This window comes from Amia ocellicauda, chromosome 19, assembly GCF_036373705.1.
Source record: "Amia ocellicauda isolate fAmiCal2 chromosome 19, fAmiCal2.hap1, whole genome shotgun sequence".
NCBI lineage: Eukaryota > Metazoa > Chordata > Actinopteri > Amiiformes > Amiidae > Amia > Amia ocellicauda.
In genome coordinates, this window is record NC_089868.1 from 25550806 (window position 1) to 25577021 (window position 26216).

The following is a 26216-nucleotide window of genomic DNA, read 5'->3' on the forward strand; positions in this document are numbered from 1 at the left end:
CTAACTCTCTGATGGTTGTGTCTGTTTCTGACAGGGTTTGATCTCTCCGATTGTGGCATCCGCCGACACGGATAAGTGACAGGCCAGACGGCGGGGGGGGACAGGAAGGGCAGAAGTCAGCCAGAGCGCCGGTGCAGCTGATTCAGCAAAGCCGTCTCCACAGGGACCGGGGCCGCGGTCGAGAGAAGTCACTGGATCATCTCTGCCAGAGCTCGAGTCCCGGTACAACCCCGGGGTGCCCCGCTTCGGCATGGCGGCTGCTGCAGTTTAACTGTCCTGTCACTTTGATTCTCACGGCACGCTCAGACGGGCCAGCGCTGGAGCCGGAGCCACGCCAAGAGATCTGTCACCGCAGGAGGGCTGGGAGAGCTGCCGACTCTGAACTCCGAATTCAGCCACGGCGCACTCGGCGATCGTGGTGGAAGTGGGCTCTCACACGCTGAACGTTAGGTATTATTTATTTCAGTTTAGTTTCTTTCATTCCTCAATGAAGCCACAACGGTGGGCAAGAATGGGATCAGGACAAGGCCGGGAGGAAGTGGTTTAGAGGCTGTTCTTGTGCAAAGCCGCCTCAGGTGCTGATTCACCCTCTACCCCCACCGCCGAGCGGTGCCAGAGCATTGCGTCACCCTGAGTTTAATTCTACTAATTGCTTTCTGTTGAAGCATCACCCACTGCTGCCCTGTGCCTCCCACCCCCCCCTCTCTCTCGCTGCTGTTGCTGTGCATTGCATCACTGAGTGACTGAATCCACAATCTTATTTTCTACATTTCTGTTCGACCACAATACACATGCAATGCAGTCCTATGTTTGACTGATGATGTGTCGGGCATCGTTGAAATAAGTAGTAGTAGTATAATAATAATAATAATAATAATAATAATAATAATAATAATAATAATAATAATAATAATAATACTCTCTCTCTCCCTCCCTCCATCTCTCTCCTTCTCCTTCCCTCTCGCTCCCTCCTTTCTCTCTCTCTATAAATTTTACATATTATTATTACCACTACTACTACTAATAATATTAATACATATTTCAGATGACAGTCACATGCAGACACTTTCTCTGCACACTATGGGACGGGACACACGTCTGGCAAGTCTCGGAGGGCCCAGAGGACACAGAGCCAGGCGGCTTTCCTTCCCCGCCAATTTCAGAGGTGAAGTATTAACACAGCCCGCTCTTACGATGCCAAACCTGTAATCTGCCGATAGGGGGATGAAAGCTGGTTCACTTTCACTGCAGCCACATCAAAGCGCCCCCTTTCCGCGTCGGCTTTCAAAGAGCCGTCTTCTCCCCCCCATCCATCATGATTTACTCCCGAAACCTCGCCTGGCGCTGAACGGGCATCAAGATAAATAGCTCTTTGTGATAAAGTGAAATTAACGAGGTGCCGGGTAAGAGAGTGGCACGGCTCCGCGGCACGGGCCCTATTCATGTCACCTGGCAAAGCAAGAAGGATGAAGCTCTCTCCGAATCACGATCATTAACCCCTCTGTCAGAGAACGCAGCCAACTGCGCAGCGCGGCGCTTAATTGAAAAGCCCCGTCCGGAGGTATGAGAGACCGGTGGAGAGAACGGTGTGGAATCGGAAACTGCCGGAAAAGCTAATTACAGGTACAAGATAAAGTCGAGTTTCTCGGGGTCATCGAAAACTTTGAAATGCAAAGTTGGGAGTGAATTTATATGCGAGCCGGTTTAAAAGGGCACAGTTACAGCCATATGTTTGCAAAGTCATTCGCATTGGGAAGCTCTGAGGCCGAGGCACGGCAAGGAGGAACGGGTGACGGTGACGCAAGTTTCAAGCAGTGCAGAACAACACGGCGACTGTGTCAGTGCAGCCATATGTTATAGAGTAATGCATCGTGCAGAAGAGAATAAATACATATTAAATAGTAGGAAGACACTGTTTTCCTGACAATAATTAACTATATTTAAACCTCGATCTTTGACCGCACCATATGTTTACTTGTCGTTATTTTCTGTATTTGTTTTGTACAGCACAGAAAAACCTCCCACGCCCCCCCAGATTTCTTGAAGGTGCGAATGCTCTGATTGCTCATGAATAGAGCTATTCCACATGGCGTCGTGGCAGCGACATGTGAACTATCCACAGCCACGGGCACGCAGTTCAAGGCGTACCCCAGCCCAGGTTACTTCCGTCATTGTGAAGATGTTGACTCGAATGACAGAGCTCTCACTGCCTCCCAGGGCCCCCGTCTGTGCAAACAAACCCTGCGTGAAAGGCTGCCATTGAGAGTCACCGCAGGCGTGTAATTGCGGCATCATTCCGGTCAATAGCTCGCCTGCGGTCAGCAATCCCCCGAGGGACGCGGAAGCCATTGTGGGCCGTCCCTCTCACCATGCTGTCCTCCCTGTCACATCTCTATGACAGCGTGACATTCCTGCCTTGTCTCACCACACTCTCTGTACGCTTCCTCATCGCCTGCTGTCCGTAGCTCTCGGGGGCAGCAGGGGGTTGAGATCAGACCCGAATCGCTCTTAACTTATATGTAAAACACTCTCACTGTCTTGGCTACACATGCATGTTGGGCACAATTTTGATGTCGTTATTGATTGCTGTTGATTGGCTTGTCTCAGATATCTGGATGTGAAGACCAGACCAAACGATCCCTCATCTCAAACTGCATTTCAAGATAACTTTACTTATTTTAAGACATATCTATTATTGTCCCTCTTCTCCGAATCCTGCAACAATGTTGTGCGTTTTACTCACAATACCACCTAGAGTCCCTCATCTCCTGCCAGCCTGTTCTTTGCCAACCGTCAGGTGTGACAGAAGCTAATGTGAGATGAGCCCAGCCTCTCCGAGCACCGCTTCATCTCGGAAACCCATAAACGCTTTCCCCGCACGTACCCTCCAGAGAGAGGCATGTTCACCACACCCCGACATAAACAGCAGCCTTGTTCTGAAAGAAAGATATCAAAAAGCCCAACGAGGAAGAGAAGAATGGGTATTGAAGTGTGGCAGGCTTTGCGGTGTCTCCATCTTTGATCCTGTATGTGTTTCGACACCCTTTCAAAATGGGAGGGGAGAAAAAAAAAACCTGAGGAACGCAAGAACATCTCTCATCAGTCAGAGGCAATCTTCATCGTAACACGGACCTGACACCACTTCAAACGCACCTGTGTGTCGACACGGGGAAAGAAAGGACTCCCTGATATGCTCGGCAACATCTAAGCGCGAAACATGTACAGAGAAATTTCACAGTACTATATATATATATATATATATATATATATATATATATATATATATATAGAGAGAGAGAGAGAGAGAGAGAGAGAGAGAGAGAGAGAACGAAACCTGGAATACTGAATAAACTTTGAGGAGAACCACAAACCAACTGGGTTCAAACAATACCTCGCTGGACTGGAAAACTGAGGTCATTTCCAAGAATGAGGGAGGAAAGAGGAAGAGAAAAGTCAATGCCTTGAATGAGGATGAGGGTTAAAGCAAAGAAAACACACAAACAAACATAAATAAATAAAATGTATTCTCTGTACAGGTCTATGTGTCAGAGCAAGACAATCTTTTCCAGGGATGCTGAGGACATCCAGCACAGTGACATGGTGCCGAGAGCTACAGAGGTTTCACCCCCCGCACCCCTCAGGCCATTTCTGGCAGGTAGCAGACGCTGTGAAACAGACACCGTAATCACCCGGCCACCGCAGACAGCTGCCAGCACTGTGTGGGAGAAATAACGGGCCGTGGAAATGGTTTTCTAAGCAGGCACTTTCTTTTCTTCCCTCCGTGAAGCCAAGCTCACCTACAGAGAACAAAGTCCATCTCAGAGGCAGGTCTCTCGCACGTGCCGAACACCGTGGGATGCCCAAAAGCCCTCAAAGAAGAGAAGCTTATTCCCGCGCACGGCACCTGGACGGGGAATTCTCCACATGCGCGGCCAGAGATTCTCATCTGGCATTAGAGCCCGTGTGGTAAACGAGAGAAGGATGAAATAGAAGCAGAACAATCGTATTTTTCCATGCTAGTTTGGCTCTGTTCAGGCTGCTGTGGTTTGTTTTAACCCCGAGTTTCCTAGGGGCTGAAATCCTGGCATCGGAAACGCAGAACATGTTCCAATCCCACGGCAGTGATCAACACATCTATGATACGATGAGGTCAAAGTCGATGGGTTTTCTGGGTGTTCCTTGGCCTGTTCTCCATCATAAATTGATGTAAAACAAACACCATCCGAAACATGATATAAAATAATAATTATAAAAACCCAAAGTACTGATGTAGTGTGTTTTATATTATCCTACAGATATTGACGGGCAATGCTGCCATTTTACCAGCACGGTAGAGGAGTGACAGAGTCAGAGACAGGTTTCCTTAAATCATATTAAGCTCTTGCCAGTAACTACTCAGGAATCAAAGCTCCGCCATGTTTCTTTGCCTATAACTGAGGATAAAGAAGGAGATTGAAAGGGGAGAATTTCCTGCAGTAATTTATGAGCCCAGCAGCATCGAAAGGGTCTGAAAACCCCGCTCTGAGAAGGAGGGGAGACGGAGGATAAACACGCTTCTCAATGTCCTGAATGACAGGACAATTTAAGGCGGTGAAACAGTACAAAGGGTCCAGGGGAGCCACGCGCCCGCTCTGCAGCACAGAGACCCATTAAATCATGTCACCGCGTATCAAAGGCTGTTCTCAATAACGGCGGCAGCCTCATACCGCCGGTAATATAGTGGTGTGACCCGAGCGATGCGACAAAATAACTCAGTGTATTAAATAAAGCAAACGGAGAAGCACTCATCACACTACCCGACATTTCCCCCGAGAGATCGTTCTGTAATCTATATCCCAGGAAGAACTCGATCCCAAATCCAGACGACCCGGAAGCCACTGAGGCCCAGAGTGAGGGTTCGAGCCCAGAGCACCTATTGATCGTGTCAGTAAGAGGCCTCTGATATTTCAGGGGGAGGGTTGGATTGATGCAGGTGCATGGCTCTGCATCACTTTACTGTGCATATTGATGTGAGAAAACAACATACAAACAAACAAACAAACTAAATAAATAAGTAAACACAAGGGAAAAGGAGATCGGTGTCCCTGAGCTCCACATTTACTCCTTCTTCATCCATTTCCCGACACGCCAGCCACAGGCAGACCAGTAGAGACACGCCCAGCAGCCCAGAGAATTCCCCGTGCCGTTGTACGCCAAAACATCACCTCACTAAACCAAACAGCTCTACGGCAAGCACCACGCTTTGGATCTCGATCGCTGCCGCTTCCCGGCACCCCCTGTTTCTCGCAGACGCCCCTGCTGAAGAACAGCTGGCCGACTTTCCTCTGGTTTCCCAATGCGACACCATCTCCTATTTACGTAGTTGTTTTGTTTTCGCCACATCAGTTATCTGAGACACCGAATCCAAACCCGCCGCCCTTGAAGGGATAGATCAGATTTTTTGTGTTTATTTTTTCCCCTCATTGTGCTCCTCTTTGTTGCCTTTGAATTATTAATGTTGAATCAATGGGTAATTAATTCCCCATGGGGTAGAAGTCCCCAGGGATTCATATGCAATTTAAACACACTGTTATTTATAGCTGGCGCTGTGTAGATCATTAGAGTTTGTGTAATTGTTGTGGACGCACGCACCGCTCTCCAGTCCACATCGTGGGTAATTTTCAATATATATGATAATGCCGTGTCATGGAGTTAAGAACGCGTACACAAATTAAAAGCAAAGATTAAATAAACACATTTGATTATAATGAGCTATACTTTATCGTTGTACTTCCTGCATCAATAACAGTAAACAACGTCAGAACATCATTTCCCAATTCGTCTAATAACAAAAGGCATCTTTTCGCAACAACATACTTCTTGTCCCACCATTACTGTGATTAAAGGCTTCCTAGTACCAGAATGGTTACAGATAAAACGCGGAAAGGTAGAGAGAAGTGTTATGCACATATTTCCCACAGAAACCTTCAACCCAGTGGCCGCGTTCCCCTCGGCACATTATTGTGATTGGTGTGGTGGAAAACAGCAACGCACAGGTATTAATCCACTCTGGTTGTAGAGCGGGAATGTGATGCATTTGTGCTCGAGATGCGTCCGAGTCGCCATAAATCTACGGTTTTGGAGGATATAGTCGGGCCAGGAGAACGATTTCTCTCCTCCTGTCACCGTGTCTCCGTCTGCACCCGACAGAGCAATTAAGTAAGTGTGTCCTTCTATCCATTTCTCGTCTTCACTCGGAGGGGACGGATGCGACACACTGATAGGTCTGCGGGGGGGAGGGCGGGGGTGCACACAGGGAAGACTGCCCTCGATTCACAAGGCCAGGATCGCACTGCGGCTGAGTCTGATGAGCCGCGGGAGGGACATGTCGAGTTGAGGTCTCAGGACCTTAGATCCCACTCAGCTCAGCTGTTGTCCCCCTAGTGAAATTAGGTTTCCATTTGGGTGACATTTTGACTCGCGCGTTTCAATTTCAATTCATCAGAGCAACAGCAGCTGTCTGGGGGAATTGAGAGTGAAACGTGACGGAGGAGACACTGCTGAACACTTCAGAGCAATAAGAAACATAAAGAAACAGCTGAAGGTTTTAAATGTACCTGTATATGTGTGTGTATAATTTCACTAATGGGAAATGGAAAATACATTTTGAAATGCCTTTTTAATGAAATGTCTATAAATCTACCTACTTACCTACCTACTAACCCATCTGTCCATATGAGAGAGACAAAGCCACTTTGTGTAGATGGCACTGGAATATCACTCTTTATTACAACAAGCAAAACACGATAAGAGCGCATCTGTATTTCAGGGCTAGAGGGCATCATATTTCTCGCAGCTAAATCAATAGACAGAACGATTCTGGTGCCATTCACTGCCGGTCCAGCGCGCATGAAAGGATTAAAAACACATTTGTGTGTGTTGCTGTTAGGCAACATTGACAACTACACAGACACCACCACACACACATACAACAAATGACACAATACAGCAAATCTAACTGTCATGTAAAGGTACTCAAACTGTGCCAGATTATCTTCCCTGTCCGTGTGGCACCCCTGCGCCTGTGAGTTTTCCCCAGTCCACTGTGCGTTTGTCTCGGTGCACCTGTACAGCAGTGGACGGACAGGTGATGCCCTGAAGCCCTTGCATGTGCCAGACTGGACCATCCCTCACCCGCTGCGGCGTGTGCTGCCCCCCGGAGGACGGCAAGGTGTGCGCCATTTGTCAGCGATGATTGAAAACAGCTTACACCAAATTAATCTCCTCGACTCAAGCCGGCACAGAGGATATAATTAAAAAGACTTAAACAGCGGGATTGAATTATTTCTTCCCGGCGCCCTGTTTACAGTCTACTGATCTCCACTGCTGCTGATTCACAACAACACAAATAATAACACTAAGAGGGGAAAAAAATAAAGTTTTATTGCTGTGGGATGAGTCACAAGGATACGTTACTCATGGGTAATAAATCGTTAGTTTCCGGTGCTCTCTCCCTCCTTCCTCGTTTCTTTCTATTTCTCCGCATGATGTGCTTGTTCACTCTTACGTGATCAAGCTCTGAGAAGGCAGCTGTAGAACAAATTGGCCTTCTGTGAAGCTGCAGAAAATGTCCCGTTATCTTTCTAACAAAACAATCATTTATCAGATCATTTTATCAATGGTCCATGATTGGCATCCTTTATGAGACGTGAATAACTGTGGCAGTGCTGTCTCTTAGAGTTCATCCCTGCGCACATATAATATGCAAGAACATGTATGGGATAGCAGTTGTGCGGAGGAAATGGTTAGACTACATGCATGACCTCTCCGCTTCTGCACCGATGAGTGTCGGCGAGTCCTTGAGCATCTTGTATGCATCTACATCATCCACACATGAGCCCCTGTCTTTTACTGCAGCGTCTGGCAACCGCGTGTTCACCTAGGAGTTCAGGAACGCTCCCGGCAGCCACTGGCCTGGACATGGACCCAGCGGGAAAAGTGTGTTAAGTGTCGTTCTAGTAAAGCACCCTGGGAAAACAAAAGAAATGGAACACAGGAAACCAAACTGGCACACGGACCCAATAGCTAACACAACTACCTGTGTCGGCTCTTTCATGCCACTCCCCTGGACGAGTCACAGCTCAGGGAGAACGGTCTTTCGGTGTTGTGGGGTCCATCGGTTATTTATGGGGGTGTGGATCAGGTTTGCAGGAGACAGAAAGGGTCGAATCCGACACCGTAGGACAAGGACACGAGGAATAGCTGGGCATATATTTGTATATATATTCAAGCCAATGTAGCATTTCTAGAAAGATGCAAATATAACCGTCCTGAATTCGCAATCTGCAACTGTGGCAAAAGACGGCGTTTAAAATGCTGTTTGTGGCGGGGCATTAAAAAACAAACAAAATGAATGAATAAACAAACAAAAAATAAACTCCACTCCCTTAGATGTAGTGAGCGGCAGAAGTGAAGGACTTGGGGATGAAAGCGGCACGCGTCCGGGAAGAGCGCTGTTCGGTATTCCTGTGACGTGCTGGTACGGCGGAGTTTATTCATCAGAGGACTCTGTCGGCTGCAATTCTGCCAACGCTGCTGAAGGATGCGTTTCAGATTCAGGAGCCGTGTGAATTATTTATTTCTGGTTTTGTCTATTTGTGCGCTCATCCGTTCTCCTCCCTCCCCAATTTTGAAGCCTTTTGTGCTTCATTCCCTGTTTCGATCGGTTCCCCCTCACTTTCTTCTGATGAAACTGATGGGGAATGGATCGAAACAGTTTCCTGAATGTCTCCTTGAAAATCCCAATCCCAATCTCTCTCTCTCACACTCTCTTTCTCTCTCTCTCTCTCTCTGCTTTGGCTAAGGCGCCAAGGTCTGTAAAGTAATCTCCAAAACAATCCAGTGGACATCGAGAGAGGCGGAATTTGGGGCCAGTTCTTCATTTACATCTGAAAGAAAGAGCAAGAGAAACAAGGGAGATGAAATTGGTCTCGGGGTGGCAGGGCTTCCCAAAGAGGATTACACAGCCGTCCCGGGGCAATAGGACACGCTGTGCAGGCGCTTTGGCGCTGATTGGACCACCTGCGCACGGGACGGGTACAACTACAGGGGTTTAGCAGGGTGGTCACGGCCTGTCACTCACCGTCAGTCGGCACAGCGGACAGAATTACATCACACACCAAGTCACTATCTCAACTTGTTTGTCAGGGAAGACAAGAACACACAGACGGGCAGACAAAGGGGGGACACCATGCTTAATTGCTGCGGATTAATTCCGGCTCATGGTCTGCTTTCAGGCTCGCTCGACCGCAGTTTATTAAACAACATGCCGATCACTCTCCGGCACAGTGACGTGGCAACTGATGTGTCACCCTGACATGGAAGTGATGCCCATTTAATTCCTCTGTTTGGAGAGACGACCCCTCAGTGGACACACGCGCGTGCCCAGGCTTTATAGAGAAGTTAATTTAATGAGTGAGTAAAGATCGGTGTGTACAGAGTGATCAATGATTGGGTGGCTCTGGAAGCACCATTGATATGCATATTCAGGCTCAAGAGCTCAATTATCTTGCGGATGTGAGCAGTGCTAAATATTTAAACACAGATGGATAGAATTATGGATTTGTGTGCCCCTGCTCTCCCTGAGGGCAACACAGAGGTGTGTGTGTGTGTGGGGGGGGGGAGGGGGGGTGGCTGTGGCGTCCTGAGGACATCACAAGGACCCAGGGGAGAGGATGGGGTCTAACAAGAGATAGGGAACGTAGTACATTTAATTTCTATCCCCAAGTCTGGGCACTTATTTCTGAAATTATTTTATTTTATTTCTAAACATTTCTAAACACTCTGTCTGCCACCTCTTCCTCACATCATAAAAACGGTTTCTTCTGCTGTCGCTACGTGTGGACTTCCCTGCAGACCTGAGTGATGTCTACACTACTAGAAGCAGGGCGTCCTCGTATGTGGACTGACACAACGATACAGATCCAGGTCATTGTCACCGTCCACCACTATCCCCACACCCGAAGAGAGTCTGCTTTGTTTTTCAACATTTAACATCCACACTGCTGGCTTCACCACAACCTCCTAATCTCCTTCAGCACACAGATGAGTCCAACAGGTCATCGTGGTAAAGCTTCTTCACACGACGGTTGGCCGCTGAAGGGCACATCCAATCTCTAAAGGTGAATGCAGTTCCTACATTAACTCCGAGAGAACATGGTCCGAAGACTGCGCTCAGACTTCATGTTTTAGCCGAGTAAACATCGAGACGATGTCCGATTTGATTAGATAAATCCTTTGTTAAGGCGCGGCGCTCTGGCGTAGATGGATTGAAGCGGAGCTGAATGCACAATTAATATTTAATCAGCCAGATCAGCTGCTTCCAGCTAATGAATTTTTATCTATCCTATTATACAGATTTTTCTTCTTCTTCTTCTCCGCATTACAGCAGGGAGGAACACGGAGGAACATGACGACCAAGGTGTGAAATAAAGGCAAGGCTTTTGGGGTAACAATCGTTCTGCTGAAGCTGAGAGATTCTCCTGCCGCCCGGACGACAACAAGATGTGAAAGACTTTGATTAATAAATATACGTATTAAAAAAGCAATTATCTGTCAGGAGGCAGGGCTGCATTCTATTCAGTAAAGATCATTTAAACACAGAAAACAGACTCTGCTGAATTATTATCTTATTCATCATATATTTTTCATGGCAATATTAATTCTCCGGACTGCACAACGCCAGCGCCGGCAGGGTGGCGGTCCAGATGGAGGCAGAATCAGAGTTTCAGCACCGCAGCGGGAGCGTTTTGTTCTCCCACATCAAGGTCACTTTTGAAGCCTTGAGGGATTTCACTGAACTCCTGAGCGAACTCCATGGGGGGTGGGCATTAATACCTTTCAACCTGCTCTGAACAGTTAGCCATGTAACACAATGATAAAGTACAGGTTTAGATTGATCAGACTGAGCTTTGAGGCTGCTTTTGTCTTGCTACGACTGTTATCATTAACATTATAGTAGTCTTTTTACTAAAGTGACTGTGCATGGGGGCAACTGTCATGGTGTCGGGGGCTTCATGAAGGTCTACCAAGCACTGGTCTCGAAAAACTCTCCCGAAATATCATTCCAAACACTAAAGGATCTGTAGGGAAAACACAGAGATCATACGTGCGCAGAACTGCAGTAGAACCGGGCAGCTGAGGGAGAAATGTACGCAGTGAGACCTATAGGTACGGCACACAGACACACTAAAAGATGAATGCACTTCCACTAACTGCTAACTTCCCTAACAAATGATGTCAAAGGTTTACACGACCGGTACATTCACAGCACACCCGGACGAGTGAAGACAGGTGACACGGGCAGGATGTGTTTAAGTGTGAAGCACATTTACATTGCCAAGTCTTGCACTGATAAAGAAACAAGTGCACCCGTGTCACTACAATTACTGCAGACTCGATCAAGCCCCGATCTGGATGTGCGGAGCTAATGGTTAACAGCTGCATTCGCTGGCCGCTTTTACGAACAACGGGAGTGAAAGATGTTCTCACACATAACCGCGGTGAAACACACACTCAGACAGTGGAGACCTGGCCTGGTTTCAGATTTTCACAATGGAAGCTCAGCTACCTTTATTTTAATAGTGGTTTTAGAAAAGTTGGTTATTCTTCAAAACCTTTGATGCCAGCCAGAGGAATGACCATAGATATTAACCAGCAATGAGGTCAATCCTGACATGAGGAGACCGATGTCCTAGTTCAGTGGATCTCAATCCTGGTCCTGGCTGAACACTGACCCTGCTGGTTTTTGTTCCAACTGAGATCTCAGCTACTTAATTGAATCTTTAATTGAAGTAATTTGATTACATTTGAATCTTTAAATTGTGTAACTGATAAAAAGTTGGTTCCTTAATAAGACGATTATTTCCTTAAACAATTGTATACTTCACTTTAAACCCTTACTGTTAAAATAATTTAAAGGCTCTGATTTAGGACATTATTACTTTTACTTTTTTTTTTTTACTAATTATTAGAAAATAAACATTTATGTAAACAAGTGTCTTTTAGTTTGCAATCCTATCTGCCAATATGGCTACGAGAGAGAAATCAAACCGGTGTCGATACCCTCTCAGAGACCCTATTTATCAGGTCACGGGAGCACAGACCAGGCCTAATAAGATCTGAAATGCTAATGACACAATTAACGAGGAGAAGGGCCACTGCGGACACACCTGCCCAGAGCCCGGAGCGAGGGAATATCCGATTCTCTGGAAAACAATACTCCAGACGAACACACAGCATGGGCCATTCAGATGACAGGAATGCGAGACTTTGGTCTGCATCTAGTGTTTTACTAAGGAAATATTAATTTTGCTTCGTCTTTTAAAACTGCCGTCTTTGTGTCAGCAACCATGAATATTTCACTGCTATGTCTGACAAACCCGAAGTGCACTTTGTGACACAGATAGAGAGCAGGACATGAAATAGCTGCAAACAGCAGGAAGCCAAGGTCCCTGGCGTCGATTTTCTGCTTTTCAAAGCACTAAAGAAAGATACTGATAAGTAGAGATTATTTCCCCGCAATAAAATACGATAGAATGTTATATTGAGGAGATTTTGCCAAAGCATGTGAGGTGAGGTCTACTGCCACTGAAATATATATATATATATATATATATATATATATAAGTGTCTAAATTCATCATGATTGTCCTTCCTTCGAACACAGTTCCACCACGTGGCGAGAGGTCAACGGCCTTGCCATTTCCACACGTCCTCCCCGCTATCTGTGTTTTGCAGACCCCTATTACCCAAGCGGCCGAGCTCCCTGCGTCAAGAAAGGAAAAATAATTAATCCTGCACATTTCTCTCTCTCTATCGCTTTCTCTTGCAGGGCTATCAAATCCCCTCCACATCCCGCCACAGATAAGATAAAGGAGCGAGACGCAGAGTGACTCATAAAGGGTAGCCGTGCAAAAACAATCAAGATGTTGAGTTATACCTTGCCTGCTCAGAGCACCGCGGGAGCTCATTAGCCGGCTGGCTCTTCTTTGTTAACAAATGGGTGCGTCAGCGCGCCGGGCGATGACACCCCTGGGAGAGAGCATTGCGGGCTCACCTCGCCCGGCTTGTCTGTCCCGGGCCACGCAGTGCCATTCACACGCACCGACACACGCGTGTTATCGGCTCCATCTCAGAGTGGATTGTGAAACCATCACGGATCCGTGTGAACGAGTCTCTCATGCTCTGTGTGATATGTTTCTCATGATGGGTAATTAATCAGCTGGTCCATTTCTTTTTTTTCATATCCATTTTTTTATTTTAATCTGTACCTTACATTCTGTTGATGACAATCGTATAAGAGGGGTGGAAGGCAGACGTGAGAAGCACAAAGCATGGGTTTTAATTCGCTTTATTGAGATCCGTGGCTCCTCCCAGTTGGTGTTGTCTCCTCAGTTTTGGGGGTCATCTTTACAGCACAGTACAGCACTGGAAAAATTGCAGAAATGGCCTTGTGCACTGTTGGCCTCTGCTGGGCTCTACAGTGTGGGCAGCCGAGCTATCACAGTGTCCTACCCCCTTAATTGGGAGCTGAGTGGCTGAGGTTCTGCAAACCCAAAAGAGCCCAGGTCCCTCAGAGGAGCAGGCAGCTTGGTATGGTTTTAAAGTGTGCGATTAATACTTTGTTATCATACTTATCAACACCTAACACACGTATAGATGTTTTTATCGGCAACCACTTTGCTAAAATACTACCACAGGCTATTCCAATATTATAGACATCTTAGGTCTTGTTCATTCAGTGGGGCAATGACTTCTCTCTCTCATTCTCCAGTACCACTATCTTGCTAACCGTTGTGGTTTATCCGTTTCCCTCGCGCAACGCAGAGGATTTTCCCCGCCTAGAAAGACTGAGCCACTCTCAAGTGTCCTGAATTATAGATGAATGAGCGGGCCTAGTTCCTTGACTCAGAGATGTCCCCATCTGGCCAGCTGTGAATGTCAGGCCTGTTTTACTTAATCTTTGCCGATTTCTACACACTCCGGCACGATGCCTTGATGTGAGCCAAGTGAACCGGACCCTGACTGGAGAGCGGGCGGGCGACGCGTTGTTACATGCTCAAGCAGACAAGCAGACGTTCCTGCCCAGAATAAATCTGCCTCTCATTCTGCTCTGCGTGTTCGGGACTTCAGTTACAATCGCCTCTCGTGCCGTCGGGCGCCGGGAGATCAGGACTGTGTACTCGGCGACAGACATACACGGATATGAAGGCCAACAGCCAGGGCCATGTCTACTGAGCTGTGTCAAGCAGGTTTAAAAAATCATATTCTCCCAATTTGCTAATCCTTCCCTCAACCTCCACTCCTATTGTTGATGATGTTGAATAGTATTCTGCCATCTCTGCTCATTTGCATGCTATAGCAATGGGAAACTCCGATATCTTTGGGAACAAGCAGACGCCACGGCTAAGCCCTCGTGCTTATGATACCTTATGTTAACTTATGTAAACACGCTACAGTCAAGTGCTAATTTATTTGTGTGGAAAGCCAAATAAACTGCAAACTGAGAAGCAATAAATGCAATTAGGCGTCATATGTTACAAATATAACACTAAAGCGGATTTAATAAGGGTTTATTGAGTTAAATACAATGTTCGTATGCATGCACGGGACATTGCGTCCCTCGGCAGAAGACGATGCTGGGATGAAATCAGTGGAGAGATGGGAACGACCACGCTGAGAATGGGGAGAGAGAAATAAACCACGAGTAAGATGCCTCTGAAAGACACAACCAGGATGACGTCACCGGAAATGGGAAAAAAAATCGTAATTACGCTGAATTTCTTGGTTTATAGTTCTTTTTACAGCCACGCCTCTGCCAGACTCTTCCAACAGCAGAGAAGGGGACAGGTGGCACTAGGTGGTATATAATTGGCCCTCCAGAAATTAATCTGGCACAAGCCAGTGCTCTGCGGCGTGCCATCCCGAGACCACAACATGTCAGCCTCTCCGCTCTGTCCACAGAATTGGGCACACGCCTCACAGTGCTCCGAAATGAGGATGGGGGGTGCTGACGGACAGAGGGGCAGTTATTAATATGTAGCGGCATGTTTTCACACCATAATATGCAGGTGGGAGGTGTTTCCTATTAAGCTGTAATAATTAATCATGATTGCGCAGGGCTAATTCATGAGAATACTAATGGGAAATCATCTGTGTGCCTGTCTCTGCCTGTTGTAATATTACGTATATATAATAACAGACACATATATACTCAACATATACTCATACTATCTCGTCTGTTTTTTCTCCTTATGAATCCTGTCACCTTGGGGTCTGCATGGTACAACAGAGAGCTGCTCCATCTCCATCTGTGACCATACAGACGCTTCACAGTATATTCCAGAAACCCTGCAATCACTTCATAGCATTCCCTTGTCTAGGTAAGCAATTTAAATTATATATATGTATATGCTTAGTCAAATTTCTTTTGAATCAGGAAGATAATCAGGGCTTTGGTTCAAAAACGGTGATAATTCAACCGTCATAATTGTTACGGCATGGACGCAGCTTTCAGTTGGTTCCTGTCCAGCAGTCCTCCGCAAGACCAAACTGTTGTGGCTCATCGACATCAGAATCCAACGCCGCCAAACAAAACTGTGTTTGCCTCTTAATCTGTTGTGAGGAATTATATTAATTAAGGCAATTAGGCCGGTAGACAAAGGGGAACAAACCAGCGTCATGTTTACAGGGTGTAGAGGACACGGGGTCTTCAGATCCTTTACCTCTATTTATTTAGTTATTTATTCCATCGCTGCGTTAAATTAGAGCCCGGTTCATATTTGCATTTCCATTTGCCTGGGCGCCCCGAGTGTCTTGTGGAGGTATCTATTTCATTTCCAGACTGACACGAGATCAGACAGAATGGCTTGTAAACAGGCCCTAAGGACCGATCCGTACAGAATTGTAAATGATTCCCCCGGCCGCCTCATCTGTCTAGGACCCACAAAGACACTCAGGCAAACAATTACACGGGCCGCGCTACAGCACATGTTCTGTTGATTAAGGAGTAAATCAAAACCACGCGTGTTCCGTTTTTTTAATTCGCGTTGTGTTATTAATATCGCTCGCAGTCCGGTGTGGTTTTCCACAGCGGCGTCTTTCGTTTCCCCGTTTCTCTTCCCTTTCCTTGCGATGTGTTCGAGCCTGTGTTGCACTCGGGAATTAGAGAGGCAAACAAACACCAAGACCGAATCCTCTTACGATTTACGTGTTATATCTCCATCCATCTTCTGAGACGCCCTCACACCAGCCAAAGCATCAAAGCTGGGGCGCAAGATGCTCACACAGGCCTTTCACTGGGAACAGTTCTTCTGGGAGTTTGGACACAGTAAAGCAGGTTTGGTTTGACACAAAATGAGTCAGATCTGAGTTCGCAAGAGCAGAAACTGTGCTACTTATATTAAGTGTATTATTTCCTAGAAGGTACTCATGCCTACTGACATGAATACATAAAAAAGACACACACACCAACACTGCAGTCTTTGTGGTAAAAAACAGATTATCAAGTACAGGAACCAGTTAAAGCACTTTAAAGATGGGTTTCAAACTTCAAAGAACAAAGAAAGACTCAGCCGTGCTGCCCCTCTGCTTTGCGCTTTTGATCAGCCACAATAATGTACATATTTGTTTCTTCCTTCAAGCTTTTGTGTTTTAAGGAGCAGCGGCATAGCAATGCATGAAGTAAAGACACCAAGAGGGCAAATCTGTTCTCGCCATCTGCCTCCTTCTCTGCATGTATGCTAATAGCATTTACACACATTTTAAATCAAGACTGTTAATTACTGTGCGAGAGCTGTGCTTGGAACCCTCCGACAAAATAAAGGCTGGTCTAATGATGGCACCAATTACAGAGTCAGTGTACACTAAGCAGTGGTAAACACAATTAGAGATATCTGATTAACTGGCATCAATAAATGTTGGGGTTTGAATACATTTGGAACACACTGTGGCGAGGGGAAAAAAGCAATTGCTCCACCAGCCCCCGATCTGATGGATGATTGCTAACCTCAGACGGAAAAGAGAAAGGTCGCAGGAACTACATTAAATTTGAATGCGGACACTACGGCAGAGAACATGCTTTCCGCCTTGATTGCTACAACAGTATTTCCTCAGGAGAAAAAATATATATTAATTTAGAGGAAAAACAAGAGATTTTGCAGAGTTGCAGCGTACGGATCGCGCTCGGACGTGAAACCCGATCCCGGACGAGAGAGGCGGAACAAATACGGAGAGACATATCATCAGTTGAATAATTAGCACGATCTCAGGGGCTCTCTCACCCCAACGGAGGAACACACGCAAGAATGTGCAACAATGCCGCAGCGATAATTACAAGGACAACGTAATAGATATTGGGGAATGAGATGCAGGGAGATCAGAGTCTCACAGTCATTTGCATCTACACAATTAAGGAGTGTTTAAAAAACGAAGAGGGGAAGGGGAATTTTCTCCGAAGCTCCCGTTTGACGACACCTGCAGCTGAGAGGCCATGAAGTGAAATGTGTAAATCCGTCTTTTTAAACTGCATTGGTTAGAGTTCAAAGGTAGTCATGATATAAAGCATTTTTAAGGGACTGGAAGATGGAAAGAATATATAACACTATTATAAAATACGATACAGTATTTGCTATTATATATAATATAATCTATAAGACTTAGTTTGGAACCAAGTTCACAGTTTTAGAAACTAGCTGTAAAAGGTTACACACACAAGAGTACTTTATATACATATATATACATATGCAAGTCTCATCAAGGAACAGCTGTTGTTTCTGCTGTCGAAATGTTCGCAAAGAAAATGCAAATGTGTGTTTCTTGTGAGAGCTCGTGTGTGTGTGAGGGAGCAAGCCTGCTTTTCTGTGCGTGAAAGGACTGTTGGGGAGAAGCAACAGTTGCTATGGAGACCAGAGTTAGCGATGCAGTCAAAAATCCCATCAATAGGCTGAAGGAGACCTTTATGGTGACGAACAAGAATGGTGGAGCACACAGAGGCTGGGAGACGTGATTGAAAAGATAAAGAAAAACACACAGGAGAAGAAAACTAAAAAGAAAAAAAACTAAACTTTGAGGTCCTCTGGAGGTGTTTACTGACACGTCCATTGTGAGATTATCCTGAATTCCCTGTGAGTGCCCAATTCCCGGGGGTCTACCATACAATGGATACAATGCATACAATACCAAAGTGCACTTTAAAGATACCCTCCAAATCTGGAGTTCTACGGCAGGTTTAAACTCTCCCCACATCTGCAACTCATTCACAATGAAGTCCCTGCAAAGCATGATGTGAGGAGACCAAAGTGAACAGCTTCAGATTTCAGCTCTGAGGACCTGGGTTTGAACTGGAAGCTGTACACACTTCCCAGGTTTATATTCATCCTCAGGTGGACAGCATTTCATGTTCTCAAACACACCTGCAGACGGAGAAGAACTACTGCAAATGGCCAGGTGGGTGAGATTAAAAGCAGACGTGATCAAGTTTCTGATGATTTCTTCCTTTGACATGCTGTACCTACTACATCCAAACTGCCCCAGCCTGGACCTTCACACCCAAGGGCTCGATGAATAAAAGATGCCGGCCACCGACCATCTTTCATGCTAATAGTTTATGGACTTTTACAGCGAGGTTCGCAGCCCACGGCAGAGTGGACACCTTGCCAATATCAACCCTTCATGATACTGCATTCAAAGCCTCTTAAAGACTTCACAGGAGGCCTTATGAAATTTTAAAATCTGCCCAGGTCTATCTGGGGCCAGCAGGGCTTATATTATATGAGAAAAAATACCAGCTTTCCCATATATCGCTCATGAAAATCCCACTTAGTTTTTTAAATACCAGTACGGTTAATCATTAGCACACCTTTTCATGCCTAAATGTGAAGTGGTTAGGCCAGGTTATCCTTTAAGTTTCATATTTTATCGAGGAGAAATAAAAGCAAAAAGTTCAGTAACTTCAGATTTCAAAGCATTAAATATCCAGCGATTTTTTTATTCTCCTTCTCTTCAGTAAGTGAGCTTTAATTAGCATGAGGGGATTGAGGTCTTTAGTCTTCCACATTTTTGCAAAGCAGAATGAAACCCCTTATCACAGGCGATACAGAAATCCTAAACCACCAGCTCTCATGCTTTTCCTTGCAAGTCACATTGTCTGAGTATAATTCGCGGCACGGCGGTTGCTCGGTCACCTGACTGCTTTTAAGACTGAACAGCAGCAATTTAACATTAATCGTGAACTTAGGGAGACATCCATCGTCCATAAAAGCATATTTTCTGTGCCTAGAGAGCTGTCCATCGTTACCGAGACAGGTGGTGTATTACACCTCCGGAGAAAGGACTGCATGCCCACAAATGTACACACAAAACACTTGAGTCAACTCACTCACACACACAATCAAGTACAATTTTATTTTCATGCTTATCTGGCTCCCAAAGCAATCTACCACAGAACCTGATTTCAGAATCGCTGGGAGAAGCCGGACGATAGCTGTTTCAGAACGCAAAGCCATTTCGATACCATGTCATATTAATACAGCCGCGAAAGTGGGGTTTTACGCCTCGGCGCCTTTTATTTACTGAGTTGCCATTCGGTGACACAATTCAATATGATACCGCGTGGACTGACAGGAACGTGATGGGAACTGTCATTCCAGGGGCCTGCGCAGGGTTCTCAGAGAGAAATGGAGAGTTGGGGGAGGGGAAGAAACTTTTTTCTTTTTTGGCATCACACTCCCTGACAAAAATGTCCCCCCAATTCAGCAGCCCCTCCACGAACACACCTTGACTCTCACAGGGTTGCTCTGGGATTTTAATCTGCTCTTTCACCAGTCGCCCCATTCAGAAACCACAGGCGATTTATAATAATGGCCCTGTGTTAAACAGAGACATACTTTTGAAAGTTATTCAAAGGTGAATTGCTTTTGTATCCAAGTGAAGCTGAGGACGTTAACAGAATGACCGCTGTGGGGGCTAGCGGTCCACCCTGGCTCATCCGTTTATCGAGCAGCACCGGGACGTTTACAACGGCCATGGAACTATGAAAACATGGCAGACAGCCTTAGCTACACATCTGGGTGAACACATCTGTGCTACTGTATCGTAGGTGGAAGATACTCAGCAGAACTCCTCATTCCAACTCAGCCCTATAAATTAGAGCGATCTCCAGAAGCGCAGTCAATTAACTAATTACAGCCCTGGCTGGATCGAAGCCCCGCAGTGCAGGTCCAGAGGTGTCCTGTCCCAGGTTCAACGATCTGCTCTCGGAGGTAATGCATCTGCTGGCGAGGCTCCTCAGGCATGTGCCGCGCCCGAGCGCAGGCGGTGCCGACTGGTGCCGGCGCAGGAGGCAGCTGCGACTTGTTTGTGCACAGAGCACGTCGCACAACGCGCAACTTCATTAGGGCGGATCATTACCAAAGCTATATTAAGGACGTCTGAGCCGGAGCAATCATGCAAATGTCAGACTGTTTTTATTTTTTCACTCCTCGCCGTGCGTCTTGTTGATAGTGTATCACTTCCCACCAAACGTTAATTAAAATTTCCGAGCCGTGTTCTTCTAAGACAATGCATACTTGCTTAATTTTTCCTGGCAAGCTCGTGTTGCTTACACAGTACCACCCCCCCACCCCCAACCTGCGCTCCAGATCCTTTAATTAAGCCGAAGCCGTTTGGACTTTATTAATTACACATTTAAAACATCCATTGCGACCCAAGTCTGGCATACTGGATTAGCCACGGCACAGTTTAAAGTGTTTGGAAACACGTATTTGGATTCTCCAGACACACAACGCATCCCTGCTCTGCTGTCCACTCCCCCCCGACACCCTGAGACATGGTACACCCTAACACACTGCACTGGCCCCTGCGTGCTCTCTCTCTCTCTCTGTCTGCACCTATGCATTGCTGTGGGTGAAACGTAATTAGTATCTTAATGTTTCACTGTATGTTTCATTGGTGGTTCACAGGGAGACAGGACATTAATAAGAGTTCCTGCTCTGCAGATCAGTGGGGGGGACCTCACTCGTCTTCCTGATATCTACCTGTGTTTTAACTGCAGCCCTGTTTGACCTTTCCTTTTCAACAAAGACATTCAAGTAAGAGGATCTAAGATCACATGACAGACACCGGACACACACACACACACACACACACACAGCAGTTCACACAGACACACCAGCATGGGGTGAACGCTGGCCGGAGTTCATTGCGAAGGTGCTGGCGTTATAATCTAGATGTAATCTACGTACGTTTCCACCGACAGAACCGCTCTTCATTTCTCGATGGCTGTTTGTGCCACGGCGGGGGGATTGAGGCCGTTATCTGACTCAATTGCAGGTCGCACCAGAGTATCAAGACAGCAGGAGAGGGAGAATGAAAGCCATTACTTGCCTGAATAACACGTTTGGCCTTTAATGCATTTGAAAGACCCTCAGTAAATATTCTCGGCTTAAGCCAATATAAGGTGTCCAGACGTCTCAGTCGGGTAACAACTGCATTATTCAATGAAGCCTTTAGCCTCCAGCCCGGTATAAATCATCGCTGTGTGAGGAAAGGGAGGGCCCTGCGTATGAAATGGTTGGCCTGTATCTATTACCAGTAACAATGTGTCTTGTGACCAACGGAGAAGCACTTCCAGTGTTCAAAGTAGGGGGGAAATTAATAATAAAAAAGACCAAAAATGAACAGGAGAATAAACGCCTCCAGCAAAAACCTCTTAGAATCATAATTACAGCGCAGTCGAGATGAAGGATGGTAATTAGTTCTGGCTTCTGATTAGATGTTGGAGACTTGCTTACTGGGATGACCCTACCTGGGATCTGTAGCCGTGCTGCGGACCCTGAGATGTCCAATTCCACACGGTCCTGCCCTCCACGCCGAAACACACGCAGTATGACCCACACATGGGCAAATGTGTGTTTAAACCCAGAGAGGTGCACACAAACACACCAGAAAGTTCCTGTAACCGCCCAAGATTTTTTTAAATATATATACGTTAAGTGTCCATGTACAAAATAAAATCGTGTGTCCCGGTTTTTCATGGTCCTGTGTTTTATTACGATGTTGTCAATGCTGGTCACCGCAACACAAAGAACGTCTTCAGCTGAAACGGAGCTGTCATTGGTCAGGTGAAGTTCTGGAACAACCAATCACATGCTCGGCTGATTATTATGATTTTTATTGCATATATTCATGAATACTCCAGGTAAGAATTGACTCTACCCTGGTTACACACCCTGGCATTGAAATTGCTCACACACGACATCACAATCACAATGAAGAAACACTATTACGGACCGGGATTTAAAGCGGTGCCAAAATTGCCCTTTCAGGTGGTGATCGGAAAGATAACGAGGCCAAGATTTGTTTTTAATCTGTCTGTGGGAACCGGAAGCAGAAGAACAGTGTGGCCCCTGGCTCCTCACCGCAGGAGTGAGGTGTACCGACACCTATGAGACGCATCAGCAAACCTGCACTCGAAGGCCATCTCCACGGACGCGGGGCTGCTGCTCGACCCCGGGTTCAGCACTCTCCAGAATCGCTCCTCCATGCTCTCCCCCAGCCTCGCTCCTCTGGACGGACTGGGCGCACTAAGCAGCTTAAGTCTCGCTCAAAGGGGGGGGGGCTCCGTAAATCACTGAGCCGCAGCTGAAAAGTCGAAAGGGGGCCGCGTGTTGGAGCATGGATGCAGCTCATCAGAGAGCGAGAGGAATTCATAAAGGAAGAACCAGCGCAGAATTCGCCTCTAAGAGCATCGAGACGGATCCTCGATGGCCGCTTTTCACACACCTATTAATAGAACCCGCCACCGTTTAATGATAAAATATTCTGCAAAGTACAGTATTCAAGATTTTATAGTGTGGGTATTAGTATTATAGCTACAGGATAGACGGGTGAGATAGGAGAGTAATCCCACTCAGCATTAAATTACTTTCTTTCTTCCTTTCAATATATATATCTTTAAAACTATATACTTTACGCACTGGTTTTCATTGCCTGCAAGGATAAAACAAGAACAGACATCAGTCAACCCAAGAGCTCGATCCTCGCCTGTTGGTACATGCGTGACACATGTTGTTTTGGAATGTTTTAGCATGTGTTACTATTCTTAATCTTGGAGATGATTATGTGTTTCGGGAGCCCTGACAGCACTCCAGTTAGCCATAGACTGAAACAACCTGCAAGGAGAACATACCACACAGAGTCCCTAGCCCTTATGTAGACACCGTCTCTGGGCAAACAAGGGTCTCTTGATCTTTCTGATAAATAGGTTCCCTCCTGCACACGAGGCAACAGGCAATTCATACCCCACACTCTCACATCAACATCACACACACACGCAAATATATGTATATGCGCACTTATGCACACATGCAGTGACACACTTCCACCCTCCATCCCTCCATCGCTGAATACATACGATCACTTCCTTCAGTCCAACAGCCATCCAGTAATTAATTTCTCCTGTTACATTACAAACTCCCGGTTCTACACTGTTCTGCAGGATTCAAGTCCCCTCCCGTTCCACTGCATTTGGTGAAACTAACACAAAATCAGGCAAGACCAACTCAGAGCCGGACTCCGAATGCCAGCCTCTTGCAGACTGCAGGGCAGCCCCCATAATGAAATAAAGCAATCAATTCATGTACTCAGTAATGGCGTACATTGCTTCATTAAGGCCCACTTTATCTCCATAGCGCGCCCCACTCTGCAGACGTGTGCGCGGCGAACACAATATGATAAATTCACGAGGACGGAGGACAGAAATGCGTGCTGGAGAATCCATTACTGTAATCTCAATTTGCCTTACAAGCGACTCCATTTGGGAGAACTTCAAAGCTTTCAGCAGCGGGGAAATTATTGCTTGTTATCGCCTTTTTACTCATGGACGGTAAACAATTAGGGCCTGGTTTCTTAAAACATTGTGTGACATTTGTCGAGAGAAAAAACACACAAAAAAACTGCTTTGAAGAGGTAAGAGATTGTTTTTCAAAGGCATTTTGTAGTGCAACTGCTTTTATAATAATTGGATGTACTTGATTCTTGTTTTGGCCTGCAGCGCTCACAGTATGTTTATTGCACTCCTTTCAGACTCTATTGCCCAAGGGGTTCCACAAGGTACAGTATGAGGTCCAATGTTTGTTTGTGCATATGTATATATATGTGTGTATATAAAGAGAGAGAGAGAGATTATCAAAAGGGTTAGTAATTTCATGATCATGCAAAAATAGTAGGTGTTTATGTTTAGTTTTATTAAGTACAATCTATTTCTGAAATACTATGACTGCTGTCTTTAAAACGCCCCAAAATAAACTTAAAATAAATAAATCCTGATGTCTTGAATGTCTTGATCTCACAATTACAAACGTTTCCACTGACACCACACATCTGTTCTTGGTTTATTTAATATAGTTTTGATCATGAAAGAACACACAATATGTATCATCAACAAACAAAGTATACATGGAGCTGTGTTGATATATAAGCATATTAACAACAACCTATGGGGAGCAGTGCGGATGGCAGCTCATCATTTCGACTGTGGGCAAGGTTGAACAGTTTTACTAATGAATCATTATGCGAAGGCAATGTGTCTGTCCCAGCAGGTACTGTACAATTATACCTGACCCCCACATATGAATAATGTAGTAATGAATAAGAAAAATGAATGGGCTTATTGGAGACGTCTATAAGTAATGCAGTTCAGGGTAACGATGAAACGCCAGACGTGGGTCTCCTTTAGCAACAGCAGAAAGGACTAATAGGGGCTGATCCTTTCTACCAAATTCCTTAATAAAAGGCTTCCTGTCTGAATTTACTCCAGGACTGATGTTAGTCATCTCCAACTAGAGAGCAGTGTGTCATTGACAGGACGTACAGCTGTGAATCAATCTCCTTTCAATTTCACATCAGGCCGTCCACCGCCAGCAACCTCTGACCTCTGCCATTACCCGGCTCGCGCTGTTGAGCCGCTGAGGGGGAGGGGGCAGGAGGCACAACGAGCTTCTGAGCTCCTACCCGACTCCTAATCAGTGCCTAGTGCGAGGCTGTCCTCCTGTAAACCTGCAGCCGCACGGGACTGAGGGGGAGTCAAAGGCACATCCACCAGTGGCAACAGCAAAACTGTGGAAACTAGTGCCGATTTCTAGTCATGGCTAAAATACATAAATACACAAATCAGTGGAGCGACGGTTTAAAACTGGAACAACATATTGATAAATGGCACAAAGCTGCAGTGATCTGTTTCTGTCCCTGCGCAGTTTCATCTGGACTGGGACCGAACGCGCGGCTCCAAAGTGTGCAGGAGAGACAGAATTACAGAGACGGCGTTTCTTCTGCACCTGAGAGGTTTGACTCTCGCTCAGACCTCAGGACGAAGGTAAAGGTATATTTATGGGGTGCAGAGAATATCACTGCCAGGTAGAAAGGCGTGGTGTCACCTCAGACCCCCAGAACTCGTCCCACACAATAAGGTACAGTCATTTAGTCAGTCAGGAAGCTATTTACTCCTCGTAATTAAAAAGCCAGGTCAATAGGCACTCAGCAAACGCCTCGTCCTTTCGTCACGGCATCTCTGAATACATTAGTCCTTTCACAGTTTAATATGCGTTAATGATATCCGTATTCATTAACCGCAGTCCCACGAGTGTCCGTCCTGCCCCGCTCAAATCATATTCCAATCTTGTACTCATTATTCGCCCTCCTTGGGCCTGCTGACACAATTTCCCCCATAAAGGGTTTATTAATTATTACAATTGATTCGGTTGAATGTTGAATCCCCATTAAAGCACAATCGATGACGTGTAATTAAGGATGCACACCAATGAGACACGCATGTACAAGATTATTGACCCCAGCTGTGCAGATTGAATTTTTATAACATATCTATATTCATATATTTATTGCTGCACAAGAGAATATCGGTGTTGTGAGTGACAGAGACTGTTCAGGCCAATATGGACTGTTCAGGCCAATGTGATCCAACGCCAGGTCAAGCTGTGAGGCACAACTCTCGAGAAGAAGATTAGAAAACAATAAACAAACAAACAAATGAATCACTAAATAAACCTTAGCTGATCGGCAGCGCTTTATATTAATAGAAAATACCAATTACAGAAGCATTATGACCGTGTTACCTCTCTGACACGCTCAGCACCGAAACATCGGTCTGAATTAAGGGAGAT

General features: G+C 45.9%; 1 protein-coding gene across 6 annotated transcripts in view; it reads right to left on the reverse strand.

Annotated features, from left to right (window-relative positions):
* Positions 1 to 26216, reverse strand: part of LOC136715001 (disabled homolog 1) — a 105049-nt gene that overhangs the window by 47631 nt on the left and 31202 nt on the right. The gene's annotated exons all lie outside the window — the stretch shown is intronic.